The sequence below is a fragment of the Panthera onca genome, chromosome F1 (genome assembly GCF_046562875.1).
Source record: "Panthera onca isolate mPanOnc1 chromosome F1, mPanOnc1 haplotype 2, whole genome shotgun sequence".
Classification (NCBI taxonomy): domain Eukaryota; kingdom Metazoa; phylum Chordata; class Mammalia; order Carnivora; family Felidae; genus Panthera; species Panthera onca.
The window spans coordinates 1,156,762-1,172,787 of record NC_138355.1 but is presented as its reverse complement, the minus strand read 5'-3'; the positions used below and the strand labels follow the sequence as shown (position 1 = coordinate 1,172,787).

General features: G+C 38.8%; 1 long non-coding RNA gene and 1 pseudogene across 1 annotated transcript in view; both read right to left on the bottom strand.

Annotated features, from left to right (window-relative positions):
* Window positions 1-16,026, bottom strand: part of LOC144614857 (uncharacterized) — a 715,444-nt gene that overhangs the window by 487,977 nt on the left and 211,441 nt on the right. The window lies entirely within an intron of this gene.
* Window positions 11,700-12,636, bottom strand: LOC132676802 (putative vomeronasal receptor-like protein 4; annotated as a pseudogene).

Here is a 16,026-nt window from a genome sequence, read left to right as displayed (position 1 = left end):
TGAGAGTGACCACTTTCCGTCATGCCTATGCACACCCTACAATTGTCAAGATGCAACTGTTTCCACCTCTTTCACACTATGCCTTCCTCTGTCCCCGACCTCTGCATCTAAAACACCCAATTTGAATCCCACATGTGTGTCCCAAGTCCTTCATTGTTTCCTTTGTCAGAACAGAACCCACCATCATGGCCCCTCACACCACTCTCTGCTTACTGCACCTCCTCAAGCAGAGACAGGGAATTATCCAATGCCCCTGGCCTCCCTCCTCTCTGGTTATCTGGTATTCGTGTGATATTTGTTCTTCAAAGGCCTGGATCAGAAAAGAAACCTAAGTGTACAAACATCCGCTTCCACGGCTTGTGTTTGAAGCCATGGCATCAGGGTCCATACTCAAGTTTAGCAACAACGTGTCTGGGACGTCTCAGGACAGAAATGCTTTATGCAGAAATACCTGAGTACAGACATACTGCTTCTCTTATCCTTTCTATCAGAATAGAGCTGACTTGATCAACTGACCTTGGGTTTGAGAAGTCACTGTGTGTGAATGTGCTCATGGGGACAGGCATGTTGTGATCAAGGTCATCTCCCTGTAGTTCACTTACACTTTCTCAGAGCCGTGGAGACACTGTCCACCATTAGGATGATGTTATGTGGCATAAAGCAGTGTTGACTGAGCCAATCTGCACATCACAATCACCCAGGGATTGTTCCTCGTCATTATTCTTATAATATCATTCTCAGTTATTCATTTAAAACTCATGTAAATTATAAACTTATGACATGACCCCACTTCTGGAGATGACCACACTTTTTGATGCTCTCCTTTTATGTCATCTTGTGTGGACGGAGGGCAGCACTCCTTGGACATTGCTTGGAAGTAAAAAGCATCCAGTAAGACCGCCACGTGCACAAAGAATCTCTCTAATTCATGGAGCTGAGCCTGTCTCCCTCCTCACTACTTGGCCTGTTCTTCTAAGGCCCCATTTCTCCAGGTGGGAACACCATTCCTTTATCTGGAGGATTTCATTCAATGACTACTCTGTGTTAAGGGCCTAGGTTTCCTCTACAACTTCCTCCCAGCTCCCCTGCTCATGTTCTGCCATGAGTTTCAGTACAAAGTCTTCAAAAAAATGGTCTGTCTCTTCTTTTATTGGATGGTGTTTGTTTCTTCTGAAGAGGGGGACTCCCAAAAGAGGAAGGCTTCACAGGTTACAGACCACAAGGACTTATGTTTGAAGTCAGTCCTGGGTGCAAAGGGACTCAGTTTTCCTGTGCTTTATTGGGATGTGGAGATTTTGGTCGAAAGTCCCAGTTAGCGCAGTGTCCATGGTAACCATTGGTCCAGTGTCAAGCTAGAATAGAGGGCTTGGGGGTCACAGGGCTACCAGTGAAACTGATGTCCTGATAACTCAATTGCTCACTTTTGTGCTGGGTTGGAAGGCTCCTAGAGAGACACGATTGGGTCAGGCCAGTGTTCCAGTGACTTTTTTTGCCCAGTGCTAAGCAGAGTTGGAGGGCTTATGGTTTTAAGGCTCCCATTTGGCCAAAGGTCCAGTGGACACGTGGGTGCAGTGCTGAGCTGGGCTTGGAGGTTTCATAGACTAAAGCCAATTGGCAAGCTCTGTGTTCAGTTGCCCTGAACTCTGCTTGATTAGAGTCGTGTTGTTCTCTTGTACAGCCCCGTGTCCAAGGACACATAGTGAGCTCATTCTCCCGGTGACTACATGATGTTGTGTAGAGCTGTGGTGGATGGCTCCAGTTACAAGGTCACATAGTGAGCCTCCTTTTCACCTGATTCCTTGGCCTAGGGAAGAACTGGTTTGGATGGCATGTAGTCTGAAGTTCTTGGCAAACCCAGTGTTCTCGAGACTTGATTGCCTTGTGCTTTGCTCTGTTGGAGTGCTCCAGATCCAAGGGCACGTGATAAGCCAACTAAACGGGACACTCTTTGGCCTAGTTCTGAGCCATTTGGAGGCCTCCAACTCCACAGGCAGGTGGTGATCCCAATGTCCACATCACTTCTTGGCCTAGTACAGAGCTGGGTTGAATGCCTGATGGTCTGAAGTCTCCTGGTAAGCCCAGTGTTTTGACGACTTGATCGCCCTGGCAGTCTGTTTGGAAGTCTCCAGGTCCAAGGGTACACGGTGATCTCACCGATCAGATGACTTCATGGAATAGTGCAGAAGTAGGTTTTCAGGCTGCATGTTCCAGGGCATGTGTTGAGCATGTTGTCCAGGTGACACCTTGGCCTAGTTCAGAGCTGGGTTGTAGGAATCATGGTCTGATGGCTCTTGGAAAGCCTGGGGTTCTGGAGAATTTATCTCCCAGTGCTGTGCTCTATTGTGGGGCTCCAGATCCAAGGGCATGTGGTGACCCCACTCTCTAAGATACTCCTTGGCCTAGTACTGAGCTGCTTTGGAGTCCTCCAGGTCCAAGGGAAAATAGTGAGTCCACTGTCCAGGTCACATCTTGGCTTCATGGAGAGCTGAATTGAATGGTTCATAATCTGAAGGCTCATGGGAAACCTGGTATTCTGGAGGCTTGATTGTCCAGCGCTCTGCTCTTTTGGAGGACTCCAGGCCTAAGGGCACATGGTGAGCTCACTGACCAGGTGAGAACATAGCCTAGTGCAGACATGGCTTTTTGGGCTACAGGTACATTGACTTGCGGTGAGCTCAGTGTCCAAATGACTCCTTAGCCTAGTATATAGCTGGGTTGGAGGAATCATGGTCTGATGGGTCTTGGCAAGACCAGTATTCTGGAGACTTGATTGATGTCTCCTCTTCTCAATTGGAATGCTTGTTTTCTGAAAGCACCTTGCAAATCTAGTGTCCCGAGCACTCAATTGTCCTCTATCCTGAGTTGAAGGTCCCATAGTTCAAGGGCCTCTAGTCAGCTTGGTTTCCAGGTGACTCTTTTGCCCAATACTGAGCTGGTATGCAGGACTCATGGTAGAGTGGCTCCTAACAAACCCGGTATTCTGGGGATTCGATTGTACTGTGATATTCTGGGTTGGAATGGTAGTGCTCTAATGGCTTCTGGTCACCCAAGTGTCTTGGGAATTTGTTTTCCCACCACTGAGCTGGATAAGACAGCTCATTGTTCTGTGTTACAAAGACCTCCACTGTGTCCAGTGTTGTGGTGACTCCTCCCAGTACTTTCTTGTGTCAAAAAAATCTCCTCTTTTCCAGGTGTCTGTGAGCATTGTCCACATTGTGAACATCTGGGTCAGCCTGATGTGCCAAGCATTTATATGCCCTGTGCTGAGTTGCAGGACTCCAAGGGGAGTAAGGTGTTCTGGGTTCTCTCAGGACATGGCCTTGGCTTTCCTGTGCTGACCCTTGTTTTGATCACAGAAGTTTGGGAGGGGCTCTCCCACCTGGCTGAAAATCCACTGTACTCTGTTTACTAGTGCCCCGACCCACTTGCCAAGTTGGAATGCATAGGTGAGTGGCCCAGCCAAACTTACAGTGGGAAATAGGTCCTGGAAACATGAGGTGTGGTTACACAGACCCTCAGAACTACATAAGGGTGTAAAGGTAAGAACAAACATGCATGTGGAATGCAGAGTGTCAGCAAGAGGCCTCACACTGGGGAGTAAGCACACATCTTGCCATCATCAGGGGCAGGGAACAGGACAGATAATTTGAGGAACAGCAGGAAGAGCTGTGGTGGCCTTGCCATCTCTTTCCTCAGTATGGCCTGAGCTGTTGCCTGCCTTTATTAAAGCGCTGGTTCATCATATTGCTCTCTTGTGACATCAAAACCATATCTGGCCAATCACCAGGATTCTCTTAGGTTGGCCTTGATCATGCAGCCAATCACCTGGCAGCTCAGCTAGCCAATAACAGATGGCTTTCTCATTAGCCCTGCTGACATCATTGCTTGGACACCATGTTTTAAAGGAAAACATGTTAACATTTCTTCATGGTGAAAATTAATATTTTGGATATATTTATAGTACATTCATGGTGATGTTGAAAGAGTCAACTGGAACAAAGCCAAACGTGTCACTCAGAATCACCATTCACTATAACACACCAATGTGAATCAATACATGGGTCATGAAACCCCATCAAAGGACACACATCAGTGGTTATGTGAACCCCAAGCAAAAGACACACACACAAAAGCAAACAGTGGACTGAAATAATGAGATTGTGGCAATCAGTGAGAAAGGGAAAATCTGAAAACAGGCAGAAAACACACATGATACACATGGGAAAAAGGGGTAAATGAACTGCGAAAACTTTTTTAGAAGAAAATGCAAACTAATAATATTGAATGACATCTTCAAAATCTTAAAGAATAAAAATGACCCTGCCAACACAGAATTCCACGCCTAGCAGAATTTTCTTTAATAAATAAAGACAAATAAATCAATTTCAGGCATATCAACACTGAGAGTGTCTGAGAATAGACTCACGCTACAATAAAAGTGAATGGGAATTCTTTAGGCCAACAGACAATGGTACAAGATGAGCACTTGTATTTAGGAAAGAATAAGTTGGGTAGAAACAGTAATTGGAAATATGTCAGGCTTTCATCATCTCATTTAAAATTTGCCTCTACAAGATACTGGAAAGTTTAAGTGACTATAAAAGCAATATACTGTTGATTGTGTAGCAAATGTCAAGTAAAACATAGGACAAGAATGGAAGAGTGCTCAAAAACGGGAATGGATTTATTATTGTGTTGTGTATTATTTGTATAGGGCAGATGGTAGCAGATTAAAGTCTCAAGTTATAAGTCCTCAAGCACATACATTCTAATATTTATAGCAACACTATCAATAATAGATAATCTATGGAAAGAGCCCAAATGTCCATCAACTGATGAATGGATAAAGAAGATGTAGTGTAGGGGTGCCTGGGTGGCTCAGTCAGTTGAGTGTCCAACTTCGGCTCAGATCATGATCTCGCAGCTCGTGAGATCGAGCCCCATGTCAGGCTCTGTGCTGACAGCTTTCAGCCTGGATCCTGCCTCGAATTCTGTGTCTCCCTCTCTGTCTGCCCCTCCCCCACTCGCATTCTGTCTCTGTATCTCTGAAAACTACATAAACATTAAAAAAATTTAAAAATGAGGATGTGGTGTGTATACAATGGAATACTATTCAGCCATAAAAAAGAATTAAATCTTGCCATTGTCAATGACATGTATGGAACTAGAGTGTATTATGCTCAGTGAAATTAGTCAGAGAAAGACATATGTCATATGATTTCAATCATATGTGGAATTTAAGAAACACAACAGATGAACAAGGGGAAAAGAAGGAAAAATAACATAAAAACAGAGATGGAGCAAACCATAAGAGATCTTAAATACAGAGAACAAAACTGAGGGTTGCTGGAAGGGGAGGGAGTGGTTGGAGGAGTTAAATGGGTGATGGGCATTAAGAAGGGCACTTTACAGAATGAGCATTGGGTGTCATATATAAGAGATGAATCACTAGCTTCTAGTCCCAAAACCAAGAATATACTGTATCTTAACTAACCTGAATTTAAAAAGAAAAGGAAAAGAAAAAGAAGACATGGAAAAAAAAAAGGAAGTATGCCTAGGATGGAGTCTTTGCCTCAACAGTCAGGAAAAATAAGTGCTGGTCTTCATTTGGGCCAGCCAAGGGTTTGTATTTTAGCAAGTAATTTTTCCTCCTAGCTTCAGTTTGTCCATCCATACAATGAGGAGATGGTCTACAAGGTTCCGTCCCACAATAGGAATACATGATCACAAGAAAGTTATACCACCAACAGTCATTTGCCAAGCAACTACAAGGACAAAACCAGAGGCCACAATGGGCAGTATCCTAATGTAAATGAAAAGGTGGCAAGCATCTGCCATGACACACTGGAGGGAGTAGAATAGAGGCCCAAACAGACCACAGGGAGAGAGACAGGAAATGAGAATGTGGCCATGCAGCTGAATCTTGAGAGAAGACAGGGTGGGTGATTACCCACCAGCAGAGGGAGCCTATAGGTAACACCTCTCCCTTCCCTTTCCCCTGGTTGTGTCCAAATGTCCTTTTGAGTTTCCTCTTCTCTGGGAAGGTTTCTTTGACAACCAGGTCCACGTGTGTTCTCAGAGTGCCCTGGGTTTTCTTCTGCCAGAGCATGGAGACCACAGCACGGCAACTGCCTGCCAGCTACTTGTTTCTTCTACTGCACTTTCAGGAGCTCCTTGAAGACAGGGATGATTTTCTCTTTCTTGCTAGCACCAGAAACTGGACCTGCCACACCACTGACTCCTTCCTTGTTTTTCATACACTCATCAAGCACTTGCTATCTCCTACCACTGTATTAGCAATATAGACACAAGAGGGGCGAGAGGAGCACAGCTGGTCTTTGACTTCATGGAGCATGATTTACTGGTACATGCTATAAAGTGGAACAGGGACAGGTCCACAGAAGAAGTGATGCATGGTTGGGGAAGGGTACTTGGAAGACCAAAGAGAAAAAGTCTCTTTGGCTAGAGGAAAAGAGAATGCATCTGGAAGAGAGAGGGGAACATACAGAGACTGGAAGACCACAGTCAACTTTTTGGCCTTATCTCAGGACAACACGTAGATACTAAAGAGTTTTATGCATTAGGGCCCTGGCGGTCACCATTCGCCAAGACGTCAACAGGGCCAGTCTTTTCAAACAATCATGACTAACAGCCACCTCACCTCACAGCTAGATGCTTCTTTAAATCTCTCCCACCCCTTTTCTTTGTGACTTAACACACCTCAAATGTGCCCCATCATCGCTCCAGACAACAGATTTCTCTGTGCTTTAATTGCGTTATCTCAAACTTTTGAATGTACACTTATTAGAAAAACACTATTGGCCACACATCCTGAATCACACAACCATTGTAAGCTATATTCATGTTCAACTGTGTTTTTATACACAGCATAATACTCACATGACCACGATTTAAGATGTGGGGAAAGTGGCTGCAGTTAGAAGTTACTTTATCTGCACAGAGGAATGACTCTCCTTCTCTGAGCCTAACTCCCATTTGTGAGCTAGCATGGGCATCGCTAAGGAGGCAACCTGCAGCTGTGCCACTTACTAAAATCCATTTTCTACTCATAAAATAACTCGTATCAAAATAATAAAAAATAAACTCCAATTACAAAGAAATAGTACACAAAACATCATGGTACTGGCATAAAAATAAGTCCATGGATCAATGGAGGAGGATGGAGAAAATAGAAATGAACCCATGTACATATAGTTAATGAATTTACAACAAAGGAGCCAAGGACACACGATGAGGAAAGGACAGTCTCTTCAATTAATGGTGCTGGAAGAACAAACAGGCACATGAAAAAAATTAACCTGTGACCCTTTCTTCAACCACATGAAAAAGTCACTTTAATATGTGTTAAGGAGTGAAACATAAGACTTGAAACCATAAAACTGCCACAATAAAACATAGGTGAAAAGCATCTTGACATCAGTCTTTGTGATGAATTTTTTGGGGGGGTCAGGATTTGACACCAAAAGTAAAGGAAATAAATGTAAAAATAATCAAGTGGTACTACATCTAACTACAAAGTTCTGCACACCAAAATAAACCATCAATTAAAATGAAAAGAAACCTATTGAAAGAGAGAAAATACTTTCAAATAATAATCTGAAAAAGGGACTAGTATATAAAATATAAAAATAAAACAACTTACACAACTCAATAGCAAAACAATAATCCATCCAATGAAAACATGGAAAGTGCTGAAACACTAATTATCAGGAAAATAACAGTCTGCCCCACAAAGAGCTATTACCTCCCACCTGTCACAATGGCTTTCACCACAAAAGACAAGAAATAAGTGTTGGCAAGACTGTTGAGAAACAGTATTAATAGGATTCAAAATCAAAGAAAGCTGGATTAAAATCCAAATAGATTGAATTTAAAAGATCTATTCTTCAGTCTGTTTTGGAAACAGAAATATCATTATAACATATTTGCTAAATATGAAAAAGAAAACGAAACAAACACAAACAAATAAGCAAAAACAAATAAACCACGATTTCTTGGGCTAGGTTTAAATAAGGGAAGGGTTGTACTAATAAATCAGGTGACCTGGGTGGAAAACCTCATCATCGTTTACTTAAATGACGATCCATGGGTGCCTAGCATTGACAACAACATAGGATTATATGCAAAGAAACTGACATCTCTTTTACATGAAACTGTTATTTGAATTATATGGATATGTAGGCATTGGAATCCTTACGACAAAATTTTTGAAGTGTTTGTAAATCCCTTTTATTTGAATGGTTGCAAATTGAAATGAAATAGCCACATTGTTGAGTATTGTAATGTTACCAATGGTCCATTGTGAACAATTGGCTCCAGAACGCTGGTGGGTACTAGGCATTTTGTATTTATAATTCAGTTTTGTCTGACATGTTCTAAGTAGGGAATTTGATGTTGACCAGATACATAAGGAACCACTGGTGGCACGGAAGGCACAGAAGAACCCCTTTCTGAAGGTCATCAAAACCTAACAGAATCATGACAGTTCTATAATGTGTCTGTCTATGGTGGGTAGACATGAAATCCTACAAAACCTATATAAGTTAGTGTTAAGCTTTATTCAAGGAACACTCCATTTTATAACATGCTAAATTTATTTGCTTTTTTATGGTTTTGTGTTTTCTTTTTCATGTTTATGTGTCATGTATGTGTTGGTGTGTTACTAGTGTTACTGTATGTGTTGATGTTTTACTAGTAGAATTAAAATATATTGCTTTATCAATTGATCAATAGCAAGATTGGTCATTGATACATATCTTTTTAAAACCCATAACTGTTTCAAAGAACATAGCAAGGACCTTTTTTGACAGTTCACTGCAAAGTGAATTCTGTTACATACTTCAGTGACATTAAAGGGAAGTTACCTTAACAGCATTCTGTGCTTGTGGCCGAAATTGTCCACTACAGCTAAAATTGTTTCATTAATCACCATGTAACTTATTTTAATATTTTATTTTAATTCCAGTTAATTAACTTACAGTGTACTATAATTTCAGGTGTAAATATGATGATTTCATAACTACATATATAACCTACAGCTAATGACAAGTGCACTCCTTGATCCCCATCATCCATTTAACCCATCCTCCCCACCTCCCCTCTGATAACTATCTGTGAGTGCTCTTGTAGGTAAGAACCTATTTCTTGGTTCCCCTCTCTCTTTTTCTTTCTTTGTTCATTTGGTTTGTTTCTTAAATTCCCCATATGAGTGAAATCATGTGGTATATGTCTTTCTATGAGTTACTTTGTTAAGCATAATAAACTCTTGCTCCATCTATGGCTTACAAGTGGCAAGATTTTGTTGACTTTATGTCTGAGTAATATTCCAGTGTGTGTGTGTGAGGGGGAATTTTTGTGTGTATGTTTATAATCATTCAATGGATATCTTGGCTGATTTCATAATTCAGGTATTTGTAGATGACTTTGTTATTAACATTGTGGTACTTATAAATATTGAGGTTAATGCACCCCTTTGTATCAGCATTTGTTTACCCTTTGGGTAAATCAATTGCTGGGTATAGGGCAGTTTTATATATTTACTTTTTGAGAGACCTCTGTACTATTTTCAAATGTGCTACACCAATTTCTATTCCCACCAATAGGGCAAAAACGGTTCCTCATCCTTCATATCCTCACCAACATATGATGTTTCTTGTGTTGTTGATTTTAGTCATTCTGACAACTGTGACATGGAAATTCTTTTGGTTTTATTCATATTCCCTTGGTTATAAGTGGTGTTGAGCATCTTTTCATGTGTCCGTCTATAGACAAAGTCATCTATACGTCAAAAGTATTAATCAAAATAAAAAGACAACTCCTCATCCAGATCCTGGCTGACCATAAGGAGTTCAAACCTGTTTGGTACTCCAACTTGCCCTCAGGATGATTGGTACAAAAAGGAAACAAAGTGACTGGATACCCACTTTGATATGTCCCAAATTTTATAAGGGAATTAGGGTGAAAGACACCATTGAATAAGGTATTGAGTAAAAGGGAGAAGAAATTACATGTCACACAATAAAGATATTGACAGTATGTTTAAAATAGTTAAGTAAAGGCAGGAAAAATAGGAAATCAAAGTAATGTGGAAAGAGTAAGAAACTATACAATAGTCAAATATATTAAAAAGGAGCCTAATATAATTACATCTTGAAAAATAAAATGACACAATTTAGTACACAATATTTTTGTTAAATATTACATTAGTCTGAGGTGATTTAAAAAATAATAAACTAGAATATTGAGCAAAAATATTGCAGCCAAGGACATTAAAGTAAGATCATTTATAGAGAATACAATTGTTGGGGCGCCTGGGTGGCTCAGTTGGTTGAACATCTAACTTCAGCTCAGGTCATGATCTCGGGCTCATAGGTTCAAGCCCCACGTCAGGCTTTGTGCTGACAGTGCAAAGCCTGCTTCAGATTCTCTGTCTCTGTCTCTTTTTCTCTCTTGCCCCTCCCCTGCTTGTGCTCACTCTCTCTCCCTCGCTCTCAATAATAAATAAACAGTAAAAAAAAATAAAAAAAAAGAGAGAGAATACAATTGTCACAACAGATAAATGAAAATCAGAATGGGAAGAATTAACAAACATTTAATAGTTTCACTAGAGTATACAAAATAATCAAATAAAATTAAAGAAATGATGATTAATACAGTTCTAATTTCAGGGGCGCCTGGATGGCTCAGTTGGTTAAGTGTCTGACTCTTGATTTCAACTCAGATCAGAATCTCACAATTCAAGGGTTCAAGCCCTGCATCATGATCTGCGTTGACAATATGGAGCCTGCTTGGGAGGCTCTCTCCCCACTCTCTGCCCGCCCCACCCCGCCCCGTGTTCTCTCTCACTCAAAAATGAAATTAAGTTAAAAAGTAAAAATAAATAAATTTCTAATTTTAAACCTAGGCATGATGTTATAAAACAGAAACGCCGTGTAATAAAATGAGAGAAATAAAATAGAAAAAACTACAGAGGTGAGAGTACAATCTCTGCAGCCTTAACAGAAGCCAGAACTCAGAAAACACAGAGAAATAAGTAGAAAGTGCAGAGAGAAACTGTTGCTCAATTAAAATTAGTTGTGTAGCTAAATGTCTTGAAGTAAGGAGTGTAATTGAATTTAAGAATATTGCATTATCAATAGGGAACACTAACATTGAACTAAAGTATAATAGTAGTGCTTAGGGTACAATTTTCCTGTATAAAGAGAAAATTTTCCTTAAGGGAGTTTGAGAAATAAAATGAAAGATAAAGAAACTTGTAAACACATGGGAATATCGAATCTTTCTTGATACTAAACTAGCAACTGGACTGTCCTTGCCATCACAGGTTTCAAAAATATTTAGAAAAAGTAAAATATACCTTTAAATTACATTTAAATTAAAATTAAATTTTAAATGTCATATAAATACTCTATCATTTGAAGAAAATAAAAACAATCATTTTTTCAATAACTATTTCATGAATAAACAGTTACAACTTGATTATAATTTTCCAACACTTTTTTTTAACGTTTATTTATTTTTGAGACAGAGAGAGACAGAGCATGAATGGGAGAGGGTCAGAGAGAGAGGGAGACAGAGAATCCGAAACACACTCCAGGCTCTGGACGGTCAGCACAGAGCCCGACGCGGGGCTCGAATTCACGGACCACGAGATCATGACCTGAGCTGAAGTCAGACGCTTAACTGGCTGAGCCACCCAGGCACCCCATAATTTTCCAAAACTTTTGAAACACATTTTTTACTTTTTTATCAGAACCTGTTATTACCAATTCCTGACAGCGGCATATCCATTAGGCACAAGCTTCTGGAAATCCAGGATGACAGGGTCATATGTCCATAACAGACTTGAGGAGGAGATGATGACACATCCACCCAGTAAATGACACAGCAACTAACCAACAACAGGATGGTCTTGGTAGCCCTTGTCTATGAGGAGACTCTTGAGGACAGGCTGGTGCTGTGAAGGTTCTGACACTGCCTCTGAGGCCTGGACAAGAGAATGACCATGTATGCACTTGAGAGCAGCATGACTCCTATAAAGGAAACATCTCTGGATAATAAAAAAAAAGTGAAAAACTCTTTCCTGATGATGGCGTTTATGTGAGAAAATGAGCAGTATTTACTGACATGCAGTAGATTGCTCTGGGTCACATTAGAAGCAGCAGTATACAAGAGGCAGTTACTATTTAGAGACAAACTAAGAAACCATAAGATGATAAAAGCACAGAAGATGTACTTTGTGCACTTATGTTTAAACCTGGCCAACCAGAAGGTGCTGGGGCTGATGATGATGGCCTGGGGGATGGTAAGGAGGCAGGTGTTGCTCACGGAGATTCTTTGTGACACTGTGATCATGAAGAATAAAGCCTTACTTTTGAAATCATGCAGAAACTTCAGAACTTCAAACAGGTCTGTAGACAACAGAAACAGTTCAGTGAAGAGTTTCATTATGTGGACAAGGGCCCAGAGACAGATGATCATGTCAGAAGATTTAGGCCTGTAATCCAGAAGCAGTGTGAAGATATGGAAGAGAAGGAAGAAGGTGGTGACAAAAATTACAATACCAACTTGTAAAAATCGTCCTATCTTAATAGTGATATAAATGGAAGATATCATCATCACAGTGGCCAAGAAAATATATACTTTTTTGTATCTTAAAGAATTAGACCTTACATCATCAATGCCATTCACTTTGTGATCAAAACCATCAACACAACACAATTTTTATTTCACCCAATTAATCATTAAACCTATGTCATAAAAGTCTTAGAAATACAGTATCAAAAGTTTTTGTATACCAATTCTAAGTGTAGGCATATATTATACACATTCATATCTATGTAGTATCTATCTATCTATGTATCTGTCATCTATAATATATGTATTATCTAAATAGGGAGAAAGAGAGAAGGAAATATAGGAAGGAGAGAGAGATATCTCATATAGATATTCATGCAAGGATAATGTACACATTCCCTATACTCCTCATGCCAGGATAATGTACCATTCCCTATACTCTTTTTTAGAAAGTTTGCTTTCCTGTTCTGCCTTATACTGTCTCATATCTAGCATTAAGAATGCCAATATCTATATAAAGTATGCATAGGTGTTTGTATAGTTGAAGTGATATACATTTTATACTAACAGGGAAAGAATTACCAAACAAATAATTGCAAAAATGTAATGCCCAGGTGAGTTTTCCTTCACATACCATGAAACTTTCACAATTTCTCTTCTTCGTACTTCCACATTTAGATACCATTGTGACTACATTTGGCTTATTCTGATAACTCAGCATAATCTCAACTTAAAATCACATACTTATTAATCATCCTTCTATCTACAACATTAATTCTCATTGTCACACAACCTAATGTATTTATATCAGGGATATGAGGATTTGGATATAAGCATCCCAGGGGGTAGAAATATTCTTTTATTACAAATCATATTAACAAAATTTATTCAACATGAACATGGATCATTACTTTTTTTTCATTCACAATGATTCCTTCTATAATTTCTTTTTATATCAGTAAGAAATTGCTGATTGCCAGCTCTAAATTTTCAAGAGGACAAGAAGACAACACACAATTTTCCAATTTATGACATCCACAAATTTGTGTCAAAATGCTTATATGGATATCTATTCTGGGAATTTTATTTAATAAAAGGATATACTCTCATTCCATTAAAAATTCTTCAATAGGGGAGCCTGGGTGTCTGAATCGGTTAAGGGTTTGACTATTGACTTCAGCTCAATTCATGGTCTCATTGTCATAAAATTGATCCCTGTGTCAACCTCTGCACTGACAGCTCAGAAGCTACTTAGTATTTTCTCTGTACCTCTCTCTCTGAAGATCCCACCCCCTCAAAATAAATAAACAATTTCAAAAATGGTCCCATAAAAATGCTTATATTCATACCTCATCAGAACATTTCCAATATCAAAATCTTTGTAAAATGTCAATGAACAGTTTTGCAATTATTTTCTCATGTAATTTGCCCTGTATGCAGTCATAATTATTTTACCCAATTAATGTGATCCAAGGCTTGAAATATTTAGCCATAGTACTTATTCTATTTGTTCTTCTCTTGAAAGGAAAGAGTGCTACGTTTTGTCTTCAATGAAGAAATTTTGAGAGTAAGTGTTCTTGACTGAAACTCAGAATGTCTTTGCTGAAGTAAAACATTGCTCTTAATCACCTGATATGTGTTTTTTATGAAGTGATTGTGCATTTGATTAAATGTCTGTGACTATTTTTCCAAAATTTTATTACCTTTTCTTATCTGAAGAAAATTTACCTTCAATATCATAAAAAAAGAAACAAACAAAAAACTACAATAGTACAATAGTTGCTACAAACATATCTGTACCCACTGAACACTTGGGGTCTGCTCTCACCCTAAGGACAAGGATGATATTTGCTTAAAGGCACAATTATATACAAATCTGGGGGATCACAGTCGAGTCTCACTAAAACATTAGCATGTTGGCCACTAACATAAAGGTGTAATTATTTAAGAAGTGTATATTTGAATCATTTAAAGATATACGACATATATCACAAGCCATGTCCTAAAAAGATATAGTAAAATATATTCAATAAAATGATATGGAAAAATATTAATATTTTATTCTGCCAGCTTATGGTATATATGTCTGGCCTCCTCTAATTCATGTCTGCTTTCTGTAAATGGCTATCACATACTGAAGGCATACTCCTGGTGAACAAATAAATAATGTTTTTTCTTCATCCGGTGACACTCTTGATAATTTTTGTATGAGCCTGGACAAGAAAGTACTATGTTCCTCATAGATTTGAGTTGGGGAATAAAGTGCTAGATAGTTAAATTTCATTATCAAGCAGTGATGAATAATTATTTTAGTAGATGTATATCCCAACTATTGCCTACACATATTACATGTAAATAAGCAAGTATTTCATAGTGGCCCATAAAAGTCATCGCCACTTTTCTGAGTTTCAATTTCTGCATCATGTGCTTATATTCAGTAAATCTGGCAACGCTACTAAGGAAAAATCATGGAATAGGGAAAATATAGACTGTATCTGGAGAAATGAGATATAAAAATGTAGATTTCATAGAATGGTGAATAGGTAAAGGGGAACATGGACCTGGCTCAAATGTTGAAACCTTATAAACCTAAATACACATCTCAGCACTCCGTCTAAGAGACAAGTTTGGTGCTGAAGGTGCAAAACCTGAATTGTGCCAGAAGACAGATGATGCGTATGAAGTTCCTTCTAATTTGTATGCTGTCGCTTGAGGGCATTTTCAATTTTTAAGGCCAAATTATGTATCATTATACCCATAGATAATAGTGGATAAATGTCACCATTAAACAAACCTGGCACAAACACTCACCATAAGTTTTTTTTTTTTTGGAATGAAATAAAATGTCTGAAAACTTAAGGGGTAATGAAAAAGAATTCATTTATAAAAGCACAAGTTATATTTCTCAGTAGATTTTATGTTATATAGAGGAAATAAGTATGAAAAAAATGTATTTCCTCAGTGGTATAGAAAATCTTGCATTGAGAGTTGTATTTAATATATCTTATATTTACACAGTTCTTTCCAGACTTGTCCACACACAATATATCATCAAAATGACGAAGCACATCCTGTCTTGTATTTTATTATTGTATTAGTCTATAACATCATATCCCCAACTAACTTTACTATATTCTATTAAAAATTGCAATACATATGACTAGTTATTGATAGGATAAAGTCATTATGAGAATTGCAAGTGAAAAGGTGCAAGTAAGTTGGTTGGTTCAGTGGTGATAGTGGCACCATGAGAAACGGAGTTGGCAATTTCAAAAAGAAAAAAAAACACTACATAGATAAGTTCCATGAAAATGTTTTTGGAAAAATGTTTCAATACCAAAATATTATGTATTTTAGTCACCAGATACTTTTGAATAACTGAAAAGCATCTGAAATTAGTACAGAACCAAGAGGAAAACAATGATTTCT